Source organism: Schistocerca cancellata, chromosome 1 (genome assembly GCF_023864275.1).
Source record: "Schistocerca cancellata isolate TAMUIC-IGC-003103 chromosome 1, iqSchCanc2.1, whole genome shotgun sequence".
NCBI classification, from domain to species: Eukaryota; Metazoa; Arthropoda; class Insecta; order Orthoptera; family Acrididae; genus Schistocerca; species Schistocerca cancellata.
Window position 1 is genome coordinate 413,268,180 of NC_064626.1, and position 15,496 is coordinate 413,283,675.

The window sequence follows — 15,496 nt, forward strand, 5'->3', positions numbered from 1 at the left end:
AAAAGTGTGCTGGAGGATATGTGATAACTCTAAACCACAATTTTAAAATTAACAATTTATAAAGGCTTCAAACAAATCATTTTTAAAGTTGTAGTTTAGAATTATCAAGACACTTTTCCAGCTTCTGACAAGACTTTCCTACGACTGAACAGACGTACGAGGCATGTTCAGAAAGTGAGTGTATTAGATTTTCAAGTGTATTTGAAAAAGAAATTACAGGATATTGTTGATACACTTGTGATTATTTTTACCATATACTTACCATCCTGTTCAACGGACGTAGTGAGCTGTCACACAAGCTTCCTTACTCCCACCTCTAAGAACTTTCCCACCAGCTCCTTCCCCCACTACAGAATCTCTTTCAGCACCTGCTCGTCTATTGAAAATTTAATTTTGTAGCTCAGGCTATGTGAGGACATATGTCATCATGCGACAAGCACACTCCTCCTATCAGCATTTCCCTCATTTTTGTTTTGAATGCTTTTTTAAGGGTGTCAGTACCATTGTGCACTGATGGTCTCCCAAGGCAAAGATTCCACCAAAATGATGCCCTTCTAGTCCCAGAAAACTGAGGCCATGATTTTTTTGTTCGATATTGTGGTTCTGAGTTTTTGACACATGGGGGAATTGGTGTGAAGCTAATGTAGCAACTCTTTTTGTCTCAGGAATGTAATGAGCTGCCTACATTTCATCTCCAGTCAGAAAATCCTCTTCTTCCAATTCAAGTTGCTCAAGAAACTCGTTGGCGCTACTGACTCAATTTTTCTTGTGCCACTCAGTCAGCTGTTTTGTGACCCATCTCATCTCATGCACAGTTTCTGGTATCCCATTGTTTCTGTGATTGTCTCGTATAAAGAGAGTGCCAGAGAGTTGTGGAAATGCTCCAGAAATTTCATCTACTGTCAACTAGCTGTCTTCATGAACATGTATATATGGACTGGAATGGTAAGTGAAAATTTTGTAAAATTTGTTCCAAGACTGGGAATCTAACCCAGGTCTCCTGCTTGCTAGGCAGGTTTTGTTGTCCACAAAGCCACTTGGCACAGTGGTTCACACAACTGTACAGGTTACCCTGGCATGCATCCCTCCATCCAACTTCTCATAACCACCCCAGTCTACTTTTAAATTCCCCCTTACACAGGAACAGAATTGCCAAGGCTTTCCATATTCTGGAATAGCACCTCAGCATTGAACATAATAGGGGATCCAGCATGAAACCCAGTGCAGGTACTTATAAAAAATGAAATCTTCTTGTATAAGGGGGAATTTAAAAGTAGACTGGGGCAGCAGTGAGAATTTGGATTGAGGGAGGCATGCCAGAGTAATCCATGCAGTTGTGTGAACCACTTTACTGGGGTGGCTTAGTGGCTAATGTACCTGCATAGTAAGCAGGAGAGCTGGGTTTGATTCCCAGCCTTGGTACAAGTTTTCACTTGCTGGTTCAGTCTACATATACATAAAACCATATGTGTACAAGACCAGTAAAGTCTCTCAAATTGTGTCATTTCATCTTCATGAACAGTGTCCTTGATTTTTTGCACCAACTTATCAGACAAAAAGATAAGGTCTTCCACTCCTCTGTTTGTCATGAACATTTGTTCTGCTTCCACTAAACTCCCCACACCACTTATACACACTTGTTCTGTTCACAACACCTTCACTACAAACAGTTTTGATTTGTGAAAACATTTCAACAGGTGTTCTTCCTTCTATGAGTAGGAAGCAAATCACAGCACATGACTCGCCTTTGGCACAATTTCTTACCACACTACAATGCGAGTTTACACACTATCGTTTTCCTGCGGTGCTCGCTCTGGTGAGAGGATTACCCTCTACCACACAGTGTTGCCAATACTCAAATATCCATGGCCCATTACGGTCACAGTACACTTACTTTTTGAATATGTCTTGTAGACATTATGCCAAGAACCTACTGCACTGCCGCAGCTGGTGGAGAAATGACACCCTACTTGACATGTCTCAGGTAGCAGATAGGAGGGTCCTCACTGGCTGCCGACAGACTGGGGTGAAATAAAATAGCTCTCTTGGACCAACCACCACCACCACCACCACCACCACCACAACAACAACAACAACAACAACAACCTGTACTGTAGTTGAAACTTGGAGCTTGATACACATGAGAGAGTCCAACATGGGAGGGAATCTGTAAGTACAATTCCACCAGGAAGACTGAACTCGGATATCATGGGAATAACTTGAGATGTAATGGATGAAATGGAACATCTGAAAATACCCCAGATTGACAGATGATCAAGGCTCAAGACAGGACAGATAAAAAATTTAGCAACACCCAATATAAAGTCCCTTAGCGGCCCAGGGAAACTGAAAATTTTGATCGATAAGAGATTCTGATAACTGGACTCCACAAAGTGAAGGACAGAATTTACAGCAGAATATCTAGAAAAAAATTAATGAAGCAATGTCCACAATTTGGAACAGGCTTTGTGGTCAACTTCAAAATAACAATGTCCACAATGGAACGCGGATCACAATCCCCCTAGGCTTTGAACATTGATTATATGAGCTGCAGATAGAATATACATCATAATGAATGCCCATCGCCAACTGATGATAAGAGTGAGAGGAAAAAGGCAAAGGAGATTTGGACGGACTCTGCGAGCTTTTGGATACGATGGAGAACAGTATCGACAAAATCACACTAAACTCTTAATTGGAGGCTTTAATGCCCAGTTACATAGGGAAAAGAGCTATAGGGATGTTTTAGGGACATAGCCAGCGTAGGGGAGAATGAATAAAAAAAGTAGTGGAATCCTGCAGAAATGAGGACATGATCTCAAAGTCAACATCCTTCATGAGAAAACTAAATAAACTCGAAACTCGGAAACAGCGAGACTAGAATAAAGAGAAATGGCAGGTGGACCATGTTTGCATAGATAACAACTACCACAGGGAAATTTACAGTGTGAATGTCCTGAGAGCAACAAACACCAGTTCAGATCATTATTTGAGTAAAATAAAAATTAAATTCATGCCACTGACAAAGAAAGAAATAATTCCCAATGGAAAAACAGAGCTGAACAACTAGCCGTAATAAAGTAATGGAAAAAGCACCAATGGTGCAATGATGAATGCAATAAAGATTGCTATACATTGAAGTTTTCCACCAAAAAGGCCTTCTTATAAAGTAGAAAACACACACATGAACAAACTCTCACACACGACCACCATCTTAACTGGTGTAGCCAGACAGTCAATAGACACAAATCCTGGTTAAGATATGAAGAGTCAAAAAACAGAAGAATCATACTTGGTACTCACAAATCAAAGAAAGATAACCCAAAAAATAATAAGGAGAGTTAAATACGAATACCAAAAAGATATGCTGTTAATGACAGAGACAAATGTTGAGAAACAAACTCACGAGACGACTAAAAAATATTTAGCGGACAACTCCAATGATATGATCCTCCAACACTAATGCTAAAACACAAAAACTGTAAGATGGCCCATAGCAATGGATGAAATCAGAAATTTTAGCAGAAATATTTATCAAACTACAAAATTTTGATGAACCTCCAGAACTTCTTCAAATAAACGCAGAAGTCCCAGTAAAAATATCAATGGAAAATCTAAACCCACCAACTATCCATGATGTCTGCAAAACTTTGACAGAGCTTGGGAACTACAAAGCAAGTGGAGAAGATCAAACATTTGCAGAACTCTGGAAACATGCAGCAGAACTAGCAAAGACATATTTACCCACAGGTATGACTCATTCATTACACAAAAAATGAGAAAAACACATCTGGATAACTAGGGAGAGATTTCCGTCTTTGATTGCATGAATAAAGTCTTACAAACAATTCTGTACAATCACAGTACAGACCAACTTGAAGAGGAATTAGAAGACTGCCAGGGAGAATTTAGACCCTGCAGATGCTGCCTGGAACAGATAACCATTTTAAAATTACTCTAAGTCCAGATGGTTATACAGATGGTTGTGGGGCCTCCGCTGTTCAATATAAAATGTCGAATCTTAGCATTTTCAGCTGTCTACAATTCCAGTTGTTATTTTATTGAGCAACCAGTTCAGCACTACATCACACCATCTTCATCTTCAGACTGCCTGATCAACATTTAGTAACAATCCCAACTCTGGTCCAGAAAAAATAGGGGCAAGCATTCAGTGACTGGTATCCACAGATTTCTACTTGACACAGCGATCCCTTTGATCATCACTTGCCAACAACTGATTATCAAAGGGACCACTGTGTCAAGCAGAAATCTAGTTGAGGGTCCCCAAATCTAGAATCTAGCGGGACACATTCCACTCCCCAACGACACCACCACACGGGTAACTGAAACTTTAGGATGTGGTGCATTCCAACTAGTAACCTCCGCACATGAGGGTAAGTGTCAGAAGTCAATGCTCCTCATATGCAAAAAGAATGTCATACTCATTGGACAATGAGAAAACTGTCAGATGGTGATGTGTAAGTGAGCAATAGTCGGTATCATTGAAACTTAAGAGTAAAAGATTCTCACTTCAGCAAGGAGATTGTCGAGGGAACTAGTCCCAAAGGCAGCCTTATGTCACAACGATAGACTGGGTCTAACAATTTCAAACTTGAAGGTATGCCGAGCCATAAACCTGGCAGCGATAGTTCAGTCGGGACAAGACCAAGGCCTGGTAAATATGCAGAAGAGTAGCATGATCTCTATCCCCCACGTGGTGTGGGCAACGAAGCAGAGAGCGTTAAGTTTCCACATTAGCTAGTCTTTAGTTGACAAACATGGGTCTGCAAAGTGAGCTTTTTTCAAAGAGGAAGCCCAAAAACCAAACTGTGCAACAACATCCTAGCACAGGATACCCGAGTAAAGTTCTGGGTCAGGAAGGACTGGTTTGATGACAGGAACACAGGATTTAACATTTTTGCAGGAGAGAACTAGGAACCACGGGAAATAGTCCAACTGGAGGCCCTTTCAACGGTGCCTTGGAGCTGGCATTCAGCTGAGGGTATGGCATAAGAAATGTACCACATGCAAAAGTTGTCAACATACAGTGCGGGTGTGACCAGTGCCCAAAAGAGGTCTCTAACCCATTGACATTGATGAGGAAGTTTGTTACACTTAGCACAGAGCCCTGTGGAATGCTGTTCTCTTTGACCCATGGAGAGCTGAGTGAAGTACCAACTATAATCTGGAACAATCATTTTGATAAAAATTATGATCAAGCAGTTTGCAGAGCATGTTGATGAGACTCATGGTCAGTAGATGCAAACTGCAACTGAGATTTCATTTGGCTTAAGGATCAGGATGATGATATTAACTTGCCACTGCGAAGGGAAGACACTGTCAACAAATACGGTTGGAAACCCTGTTTAGATGTGGCCTTAACATTCAGATGTTGAATCATATAGTTATGAACTGAATCAGGGTCTTGGGCCATATCATGAGGCAAGATCCTGAAGCAGTTACCCATCAGTGAAAGATTAATTATATAAGTTGGTTTGGCAGGGAGTGAAATATATGAGGACATCTCCAACTTGTCATTTCTGTCATAGAAAGGACACTGACACAGTTGCAAATTCAGCTGTAATGTATTCAGCATGAACCGATGCTCAGTACAAAAACAACCCTGAAGTATGAGACCTGGAATGGTTGTCAATCTTTGGTAATACAGCAGACTAGGGACCTTGGTCCACAGCTGGAAAGATGAGGCACATATTTCCGAGGAGGACACGTAGCACTCCCAGAATTCCTTCTTGCTATTCTTAATTAGATAGTGACCCTTGGTTTTCTCTGCTTAAAAGTGAGTATGGAGTCTTGTGAAAGGAGCTGCCCGAGACCTTGCAGGGCTCTATGATGAACCTGAATAATTGTTGCAATGTCCTTTGTCTACCAAAGGACTGGCTGGCAGCATGGTAGCAGAGTGTGCCTGTAGAAAGAGGAATAGTAGTTCCAGCAGCGTGGCTGACTGCATCAGAGCTGTCTCCCACAACCTTGTTGATGCAGTGTGACCGGAGGAGGGGTGGAGGAGAATTATATAACTGTCAGTTGGCTCTTTTAAGAGACATTAGTGCATTGGGTGGGTACAAGGAAGTGACAGGATCACCAGAAAGTGGTGGAGTGACCACTGTTGCGAAGCCAAGAGGTTGTGGGAAGATATCATATCATAAGGCTGATAGCCAAAAAGGTGTCATGAGCACCACTGTAGTGGGTATGAGTACTGTCATTAAGGAGGAATACATCAAGATTGGAAAGAAGTTGGTCAATCAGAAGACCCCTAGCAGATGAAGAGTTACTTCCCCACAGGGGGCGGTGTGCACTGAAGAGGTGCTGTTCGATTACGGCGGTAATCTCAAGGGAAATAAGTGCCCTGGCTGAAGGTAAATGCAATGTTAAAAATGGTGATTGCTGTGATAGTTTGCACTTGTACCGCTATTGCTTCCAACGCAATATGAAGGGGTCTCCACTCACTGATGACATCTGCATGCGAACCAACGTTCCAACACCACCAGTTGCCCTACCATGGCCAGCACAATTCAGGCTGATTGAACAGTAACCACAGAGCACTGGGGAATGGTCATCAAAAAATGAGTTACTTGAAAGGTGATACATACTGCATAATAAGAAGAAATTAGATTTTGCACCTCCACAGGGTGTATACATGGACAAGGAAAAAAATTCCCGGATTTCCCGGTTAAAAATACACTTTCTCCCGAGTGGAAACATAGTTCTTCCCTGTTAATTGACAGTATATTTTCTCTCGGAACTGTATAACTTATCAATCCTTTGAATGGTTATGGTTTTATACATGGGAGTAGAATTTCCCAGCGCTTTAGAAAACGAAACACCTTTTGGAAAGATGTTTGATGTGCAGTAACATGTACGCTGCATATTTTCATATTACGAAAGTATAAATTCGAATTCCACCAAACACAGCATGTTACTTTCTGAAGCATTGAAATCGAGACTGCGATGCGTATTTGTAAGCCAGTCATAGCTCATGTCACGTGATCTCGCCAGCCGATGACAGCAGATATTCAGAGCTTCGGACACGTCGTGTAGTCAGTCAATAGCAACATCACTGTTAAGTAGCGCGAACACACAAACAGGAAAAGTTAATGGCTTAAATATATATATACCTAAAAACAAAGATGATGTGACTTACCAAATGAAAGTGCTGGCAGGTCGACAGACACACAAACGAACACAAACATACACACAAAATTCACGCTTTCGCAACAAACTGTTGCCTCATCAGGAAAGAGGGAAGCAGAGGGAAAGACGAAAGGATGTGGGTTTTAAGGGAGAGGGTAAGGAGTCATTCCAGTCCCGGGAGCGGAAAGACTTACCTTAGGGGGAAAAAAGGACGGGTATACACTCGCACACACACACACATATCCATCCACACATATACAGACACAAGCAGACATATTTTGAATTTTGTGTGTATGTTTGTGTTCGTTTGTGTGTCTGTCGACCTGCCAGCACTTTCATTTGGTAAGTCACATCATCTTTGTTTTTAGATATATTTTTCCTTCGTGGAATGTTTCCTTCTATTATAACTAATATATATATATATATATATAGACACACACACACTCCTGGAAATGGAAAAAAGAACACATTGACACCGGTGTGTCAGACCCACCATACTTGCTCCGGACACTGCGAGAGGGCTGTACAAGCAATGATCACACGCACGGCACAGCAGACACACAAGGAACCGCGGTGTTGGCCGTCGAATGGCGCTAGCTGCGCAGCATTTGTGCACCGCCGCTGTCAGTATCAGCCAGTTTGCCGTGGCATACGGAGCTCCATCGCAGTCTTTAACACTGGTAGCATGCCGCGACAGCTTGGACGTGAACTGTATGTGCAGTTGACGGACTTTGAGCGAGGGCGTATAGTGGGCATGCGGGAGGCCGGGTGGACGTACCGCCGAATTGCTCAACACGTGGGGCGTGAGGTCTCCACAGTACATCGATGTTGTCGCCAGTGGTCGGCGGAAGGTGCACGTGCCCGTCGACCTGGGACCGGACCGCAGCGACGCACGAATGCACGCCAAGACCGTAGGATCCTACGCAGTGCCGTAGGAGACCGCACCGCCACTTCCCAGCAAATTAGGGACACTGTTGCTCCTGGGGTATCGGCGAGGACCATTCGCAACCGTCTCCATGAAGCTGGGCTACGGTCCCGCACACCGTTAGGCCGTCTTCCGCTCACGCCCCAACATCGTGCAGCCCGCCTCCAGTGGTGTCGCGACAGGCGTGAATGGAGGGACGAATGGAGACGTGTCGTCTTCAGCGATGAGAGTCCCTTTGCCTTGGTGCCAATGATGGTCGTATGCGTGTTTGGCGCCGTGCAGGTGAGCGCCACAATCAGGACTGCATACGACCGAGGCACACAGGGCCAACACCCGGCATCATGGTGTGGGGAGCGATCTCCTACACTGGCCGTACACCACTGGTGATTGTCGAGGGGACACTGAATAGTGCACGGTACATCCAAACCGTCATCGAACCCATCGTTCTACCATTCCTAGACCGGCAAGGGAACTTGCTGTTCCAACAGGACAATGCACGTCCGCATGTATCCCGTGCCACCCAACGTGCTCTAGAAGGTGTAAGTCAACTACCCTGGCCAGCAAGATCTCCGGATCTGTCCCCCATTGAGCACGTTTGGGACTGGATGAAGCGTCGTCTCACGTGGTCTGCACGTCCAGCACGAACGCTGGTCCAACTGAGGCGCCAGGTGGAAATGGCATGGCAAGCCGTTCCACAGGACTACATCCAGCATCTCTACGATCGTCTCCATGGGAGAATAGCAGCCTGCATTGCTGCGAAAGGTGGATATACACTGTACTAGTGCCGACATTGTGCATGCTCTGTTGCCTGTGTCTATGTGCCTGTGGTTCTGTCAGTGTGATCATGTGATGTATCTGACCCCAGGAATGTGTCAATAAAGTTTCCCCTTCCTGGGACAATGAATTCACGGTGTTCTTATTTCAATTTACAGGAGTGTATATATATAATGTTGCTAGAAGAAAAACAAAGCTTTTACATATAATATTGGTCTCTAAGGCCAATACGCTGCAAGAGAAGCTAAGCTTTCACATATAATGTTGGTCTTTTTAAGATATATCACACAAATGTGCCAGTAAATTTTTTAATAACGACATAAAAGTGTGATCTTCTGGGCTAAAAGTTTCTATTAGGCCTACTACAAGCAAAAAGCTTTACGTTAGGAAATAGTTTTCACCATTCATACGCTCCAGTTTCTCAAGCATGAGATCAAAAAGTAGTAGTGCGAAATTTTTATGGAAATTTGGAATCATCTTATTCTTCCATAACTTGTGTGATGTCCCCATTTCTTCTCCTTCCTCGTTCTAACAGACAATGTTGTCATCATTAATTCTGTATCTATTCCTGCCAATGTCAAAGCTTATTCGCCGGTTAACTTCACTAACTCTGCCAGAATCACCAGTTTAGTTACCCCACAATTATTCTCCAGTTAGGCATTGTCACGTGTTCGTACAATGCGTTTTCCACGCTACATCCAGAATAGACCCTAAAGCGGCTGCTAGCCGGAGACTGTACAACTGGCCCTTGCTAGTATAGCGATCTGGCCAAAAATTTTCTGTCAAAATTTCATTTTCTTGGATACACCGAGAAGATAGTACGTAATCTTTCTGACCTGTTATTCCTGTTAGTCGTTTATTCGCACTCTGGAAGTCTGAATGTATGGATTTAGCTGGTAATCGTAACAACGCTCATCATTTGCAACCCTATCAACCACATAAACAGACAGTGGTTGGCTTTCTTCCGTTCGGCTATACTCTGCTCAGCTCGTATGGCCCCTTTTTTGTCTGCAGGAAAGTTTATTTCTAGATGTGACGAGGATTCCACTGACAGAGACATCACATACACTATGTACGCATTCAGAAATCAACTTATGATTCATTCAGAAATCAACTTAGAATGTGTTCAACAATGTTCAAAAACGGACAGGGACACGTTTCAAAGTCATACGAATAATTGATAGACCAACGCGTGCTGGATGCTGGGCGCTTTGTGAAACAAGTTTTATATGAATTTGCCCCCCCCCCCCCCCTCACTGTGACTGCTTACACAGCCAACAGCCACATTTCTGTAACCAGAAGCGGAAGAAGGTAGTACTCAACTGTGCATGCACATGATCCCACTCGTAACTGCTAAAACAAATCTAATAACAGTTGTGATGTCATGCTCATCGGAGGCAATTTGTTGTTACAAAGCATTGCATAGTCTTCCTAAAGTCTTTGACACATTTTGCTGTTGGCAGACGCTTGTATGAGCACTGTGTTTTGTTGCTGTATATGACGCATTTCCTTTGCAATTTAAGTTTTATTTTAGTTTTTTCTCTTGTTCATTTTTTATGGCTGCAGTATTATTCTGCAGTAGCAGGATTCAGTAATATCCTTTGTTAGAGTATTGGTTCTTACCAGTCAAAACTACAAAAATTTAACTGAGAACAAAAACAATGAAAAATTCCCAGAATTCAAAAAAATTCCTGGGTTTTTCCCGGTTTTCTCCCGGATGAAAAAATTCCCAGGTTTTTCCCGGATCTCCCGGTAGTCCCGGGTCGTAGACACCCTGCCTCCAGCATATGACAGCAGTATCCATTACAGCTCCACTGAAACATCATGTTGAGGATACCTTGTTTAGGCATGAAGGGGCCAGGAAGATTGGTTACATCCCAGAACCACTATTTGAGGACATCATCAGTGAACATTGGCTCCGCATGTGAGGACATGGGGGGAGGAGGGGGGGGGGGGAGGCTATTATGAAAATGAGAGATTGCTACTCACCATGCAATAGGGATGTTGAGTCGCAGACAGATACAACAGAAAGATTGCAAAACAAGTAAGCTTTTAGCCAAATGACCTCCTTCTGAATTAGACAACATACATACCACATTCACGGAAACAAAACTCATACACACATAATCACTATCTCAGTGGAGAAAGATGGTGGTCATATGTGTATGAGTTTCATTTGCATGAATATTTTTTCCCCTAATTCAGAGAAAGGTCTTTTGTCCAAAAGCTTACTTGTTTAGCAGTCTTCTTTTTTTGTGCCTGTCTGGGACATCATCTCTGCCATGTGGTGAATAGCACTCTATCCTTTTCACAATATTTTCATTGTTCCAGCCTGAATTTTCCACTGTAGTCACTTTCTTCCTATTTTTTTTCTGCTCTTTCACAAATTTTGGTCGCTGAGATTCTTATCAGCTGTAGATGTGGGGACAGACCACAAAAATACTGTTTTATCACTGTGAAAGTGTCTCAGTCTGTTCTAGTACACACCAGGTATTTGAGTAAAATGTTTCACCCCCAGTCATCTGGTTTGCTCCTCGTCCCATGGGATAATCAGGTTGGGGAAAGCAGAAGGATTGCAACTGTGTGGATTAAATTATCTAGGTTTGTCAGTTGAGACAGCCGAATCAGAATGGCCAATGTATTGGTTCAATTTGATACATGTCACATACACAACACAGGTTGGGGAAAGCAGAAGGATTGCAACTGTGTGAATTAAATTATCTAGGTTTGTCAGTTGAGACAGCCGAATCAGAATGGCCAATGTATTGGTTCAATTTGATACATGTCACATGTGAAATGTCTGCCCTGATGCTATATACTCCAATCAAGGACTCTCTCCATCAGCGCTAACCTGCCACAACAAAGGTTATCTGACACAATGGCTGTCGCTGGGAGTTCTGAAGTCCCAGGAAAACTGCCATCTACTCCTTGGCATGTATTGACAATTAACAGCTCAGAGATCACGAAGTTGCAAGAGTATTCTACTGGAAGGGTATGTAATAATCCAACTATGTTGGATTGGCTACCACAATGGTTCTTAAGTGTGTATATGGGTCTATACAGTTATTGTGAACAGAAGATCGTCGACGCCATTGGCAGTAGGCAATATTTAATGAATTCTTCCCCAGTTGGGCCACAAAATAGAGATCACACTCATAAGGGGACCACAATTACTTCAACCAAAGAGTGATGTAAGGGACACAAATCAAGATGTCAATGAAAGAAAGCGGGACATAAGGATATAGCTGGGTCCACATCAAATGCTGTGACACGAGAAGGAAACAGAACTAAGTATAGTCAGAGAGTGGAGAATGCACTACAAGAAAGGATGTAGGTGCTGCAATAGCTCGACACCCTGTGCTCGTCATACACATACTCACAAAAGAGTTGTGTGGGCCCCCTGAGCAGACAAGATGATTTAAACCAAAAATAAACAAATGACAAACAATGAAAGGGTTATTCACAGATGATGAAAGACTGAAAAGGTCACAACACATGAAAGATATTGGACAATTCAGAAGAAACAAACATGCACTTATCACAGAAGACGACTAGCAAATGATTGACTGAAGTCGTCACAGGGCGCCATGAAATGAAATTAATAATAGATTCATGAAAACAGATGCTTGGAAAGATGTGCATCAGATATCAGGATTCCCCACAAAAGCAAAATCACTGCACAAACCCAGCTATCTGTGGCTCATGAAATATACGTGTGATAGAAGTTTTAGGTCTGTAGATTTAATTATAGGCGTTTTTGAAGTCTACAGTAGTTATGACTTCTTGTTTGTGTCTTCTTTTGCTGACATCCCAATTACTAATTTTAAAGTAATTATTTGCTCTAGGAGTGTCTCTGCAAGGCCTATAGTGTCCTTTGTAGTCTCCAAATTTCTCTTCAAGTTGATCTTTACAAAGACTGTACAGAATTTCGGATAAGACTTTATATGTGCAATCCAAGAAAGAAATCTCTTTGTAGATATCCACATTTGTAATGGTTTAATTATAGCTGGGCATGCAAGCAACAGTTTGTACCAAAACCTAAACTGTATGGCTGAGTATGACATCATGCACACTGCTTATTTGTTGCCCCCTCACACTGATCTATCATTGTGAGTGGTACAAGAGGATTTGGAGGTAGTGTTACTGCAGTGCTTGGAGTGCAGTTTAGTAAGGCGTATTGACATTTATGTAACCGATGAATGACATGTGGATTTGTCTACACCTGAATGATCTGAACTAGAACCTAGTTGCAGGGTTAACCGGCAGCCATATCCAGTCTGACCAAAATAGAATACATTTCTAGTTATATGTGAAACTGTTAATACCACTTCCAAATACTGCAGGCTTGGTTAAACATGTGGATCTGAAAGAACACACAGTTAATACCCTGGCACATACACCTACATACGTACTCTACAAGCAATCATATGGTGCATGGCGGAGAGTACTTTGTACTACTACTAGTCATTCTTTAGCCTATTTCACTCACAAATGTAGCAAGGGAAATGACTGGTTACATGCCTCCATATGAGCCGTAATTTCTCTTCTCTAGTCTTTTCAGTCCCTACATAAGATGGTCAATAACGTTTCACGAAAAGAATCTCACCCCCCTCTATGGATTCCCATGTGAGTTCACGGAAGTTTTCACAATACTCTCATGTCGGTCAAACCTTCGGGTAACAAATATAGCACCATGGCTCTGAACTGCTTCAACTTCTCCCTTTAATCTGACCTGATGCTTACCTCAAACACTTCAGCAGTACTCAAGAATGAATTGCATAAGTGTTCTATGTGTGGTCTCCTTTGTAGATGACCTAAACTTTTTTAGAATTCCCCAATAAACCAAAGTCAATCATTCATCTTACCTACAACCTACATCATATGCTCGTGCCATTTCATATGGCTAGGCAACATTTCACCTAGATACTTAATCAGTTTGACTGTGTCAAGCAGCACACCACTAATATTGCATTCGAACATTACAAGACTGTTCTCGCTACTCATCTGGATTAGCTTAGATTTTTCTGCATGAGAGCAAAATGTCATTCATCACACCAAAGAGGAATTATGATTCAGTCATTCTGTATCCTCCTCCAGCCACTCAGCAATGACACTTTCCCATACATTATGGCGTCTGCTCGCCCTATCCATCAGATTGTTTATTTATACACAGAACGAGAGTGGTCCTAATACACTTCCAATATCAACACAGGAAAATGAAAGACCATATGACATACGAGGGTTGCTCAGAAAGTAATGCATCACATTTTTTTCTGAGCTGAAAAAAAGATACAAATGCGAAATATTACGTATGTATTATCTGAAGTCTCTCGAGCGAGCATGCCAAGGTTCCCTCACTTCCGACAGATAGCATAGCTGCAGGACAGTTTAAAATGGCGTCTGTAGGTGAAGTACATTACAAGCAATATGCCGTGATTGAATTTCTCACTGCAGAGATAGAAACTGTGGGGAATATTCATAAACAGTTGGGCAAAGTCATGGAGCATTTGCTGTCGACAGAAGTACAGTTAGTTGCTGGGCACGGAGGGTGAGGTAATCAGAAGACGATTAGGCTGAGCTCCATGATTTGCAGTCGTCGGAGAGACCATCCATGGCTGTTACTCCTAACATGTTGCAGTGAGCCGATGTTGTCATTCACGGGAACAGATGCATTATAACTTGACAGTTGGTGCTGCATTTGTCAATCAGCAAAGGAAGTGTGGATGCAATAATCCACACTCTTGGATATTCAAAAGTGTGTGCAAGATGGGTCCTATGGTGTATCACAAATCGCACAGAAAAAAAATTGTCTTCATTTGTTGCAATGTTTTGAAGCTGTGGGGAAGGCCTTCTTGTCCCAAATTGTGACAGATGATGAAACCTGGGTTCACCATTTTGAACCCGAAACAAAATGACAGAAGAAAAAATTCAAAGCAACTGCTTCCGCCGGTAATGTCACGATCACCGTGTTCTGGGAATGTGAAGGTGTGATTTTCATTAATGTGATGCTAAGAGGCGGTACCATTAATTCATAAGCATATGTTAACACATTAACAAAACTCAAGATGTGCTTCCGGTGACTTCAGCGGCAACACGATAACGCTCAGTCCCACACAAGTCTGAGGACTGCTGAACATATTGCAAAACAGGGTTGGACAGTGTTACCCCATCCACTCTACAACCTCTACATTTCCACTTGTTTGGGCCATTGAAGGATGTCATTTGTGGAAGACATTTTGAGGATGAGGAGAAGGTGATTCACACAGTGATGCACTGGCTCCACCACTGCGACAAGGATTGGTACCAACAGGGCATACATGCTTTTGTTTTGCACTAGAGGAAGGCCATTGAACGGAATGGAGATTATGTAGCAAAACAGGGTGTGTAAATAAAACACTATTCTTTTGTGTGTGTAATTCTCATTATGTTCAATAAAGAATTGTTGAAGACAAAATGCGGTGTATTACTTTCTGGGTAACCCTTGTACACACAGATCTGTTATGTTTATCAGGACATTGCTTTGAAATCCTAAAATTAATAAGAAGCAATACACATGGGCACAACAAAAAGACTTGTCACAAAGTGAGCTCTCGGCCAACTAGGCCTTTGTCAGAAATAACCAACCAACACACACACACACACACACAC

The 15,496-nt window shown here is 42.4% G+C and overlaps 1 protein-coding gene across 2 annotated transcripts in view; it reads right to left on the reverse strand.

The window, feature by feature from the left end:
- The window catches only part of LOC126175810 (sphingomyelin phosphodiesterase 4), a 181,159-nt gene that overhangs the window by 7,870 nt on the left and 157,793 nt on the right, over positions 1-15,496 (reverse strand). The window lies entirely within an intron of this gene.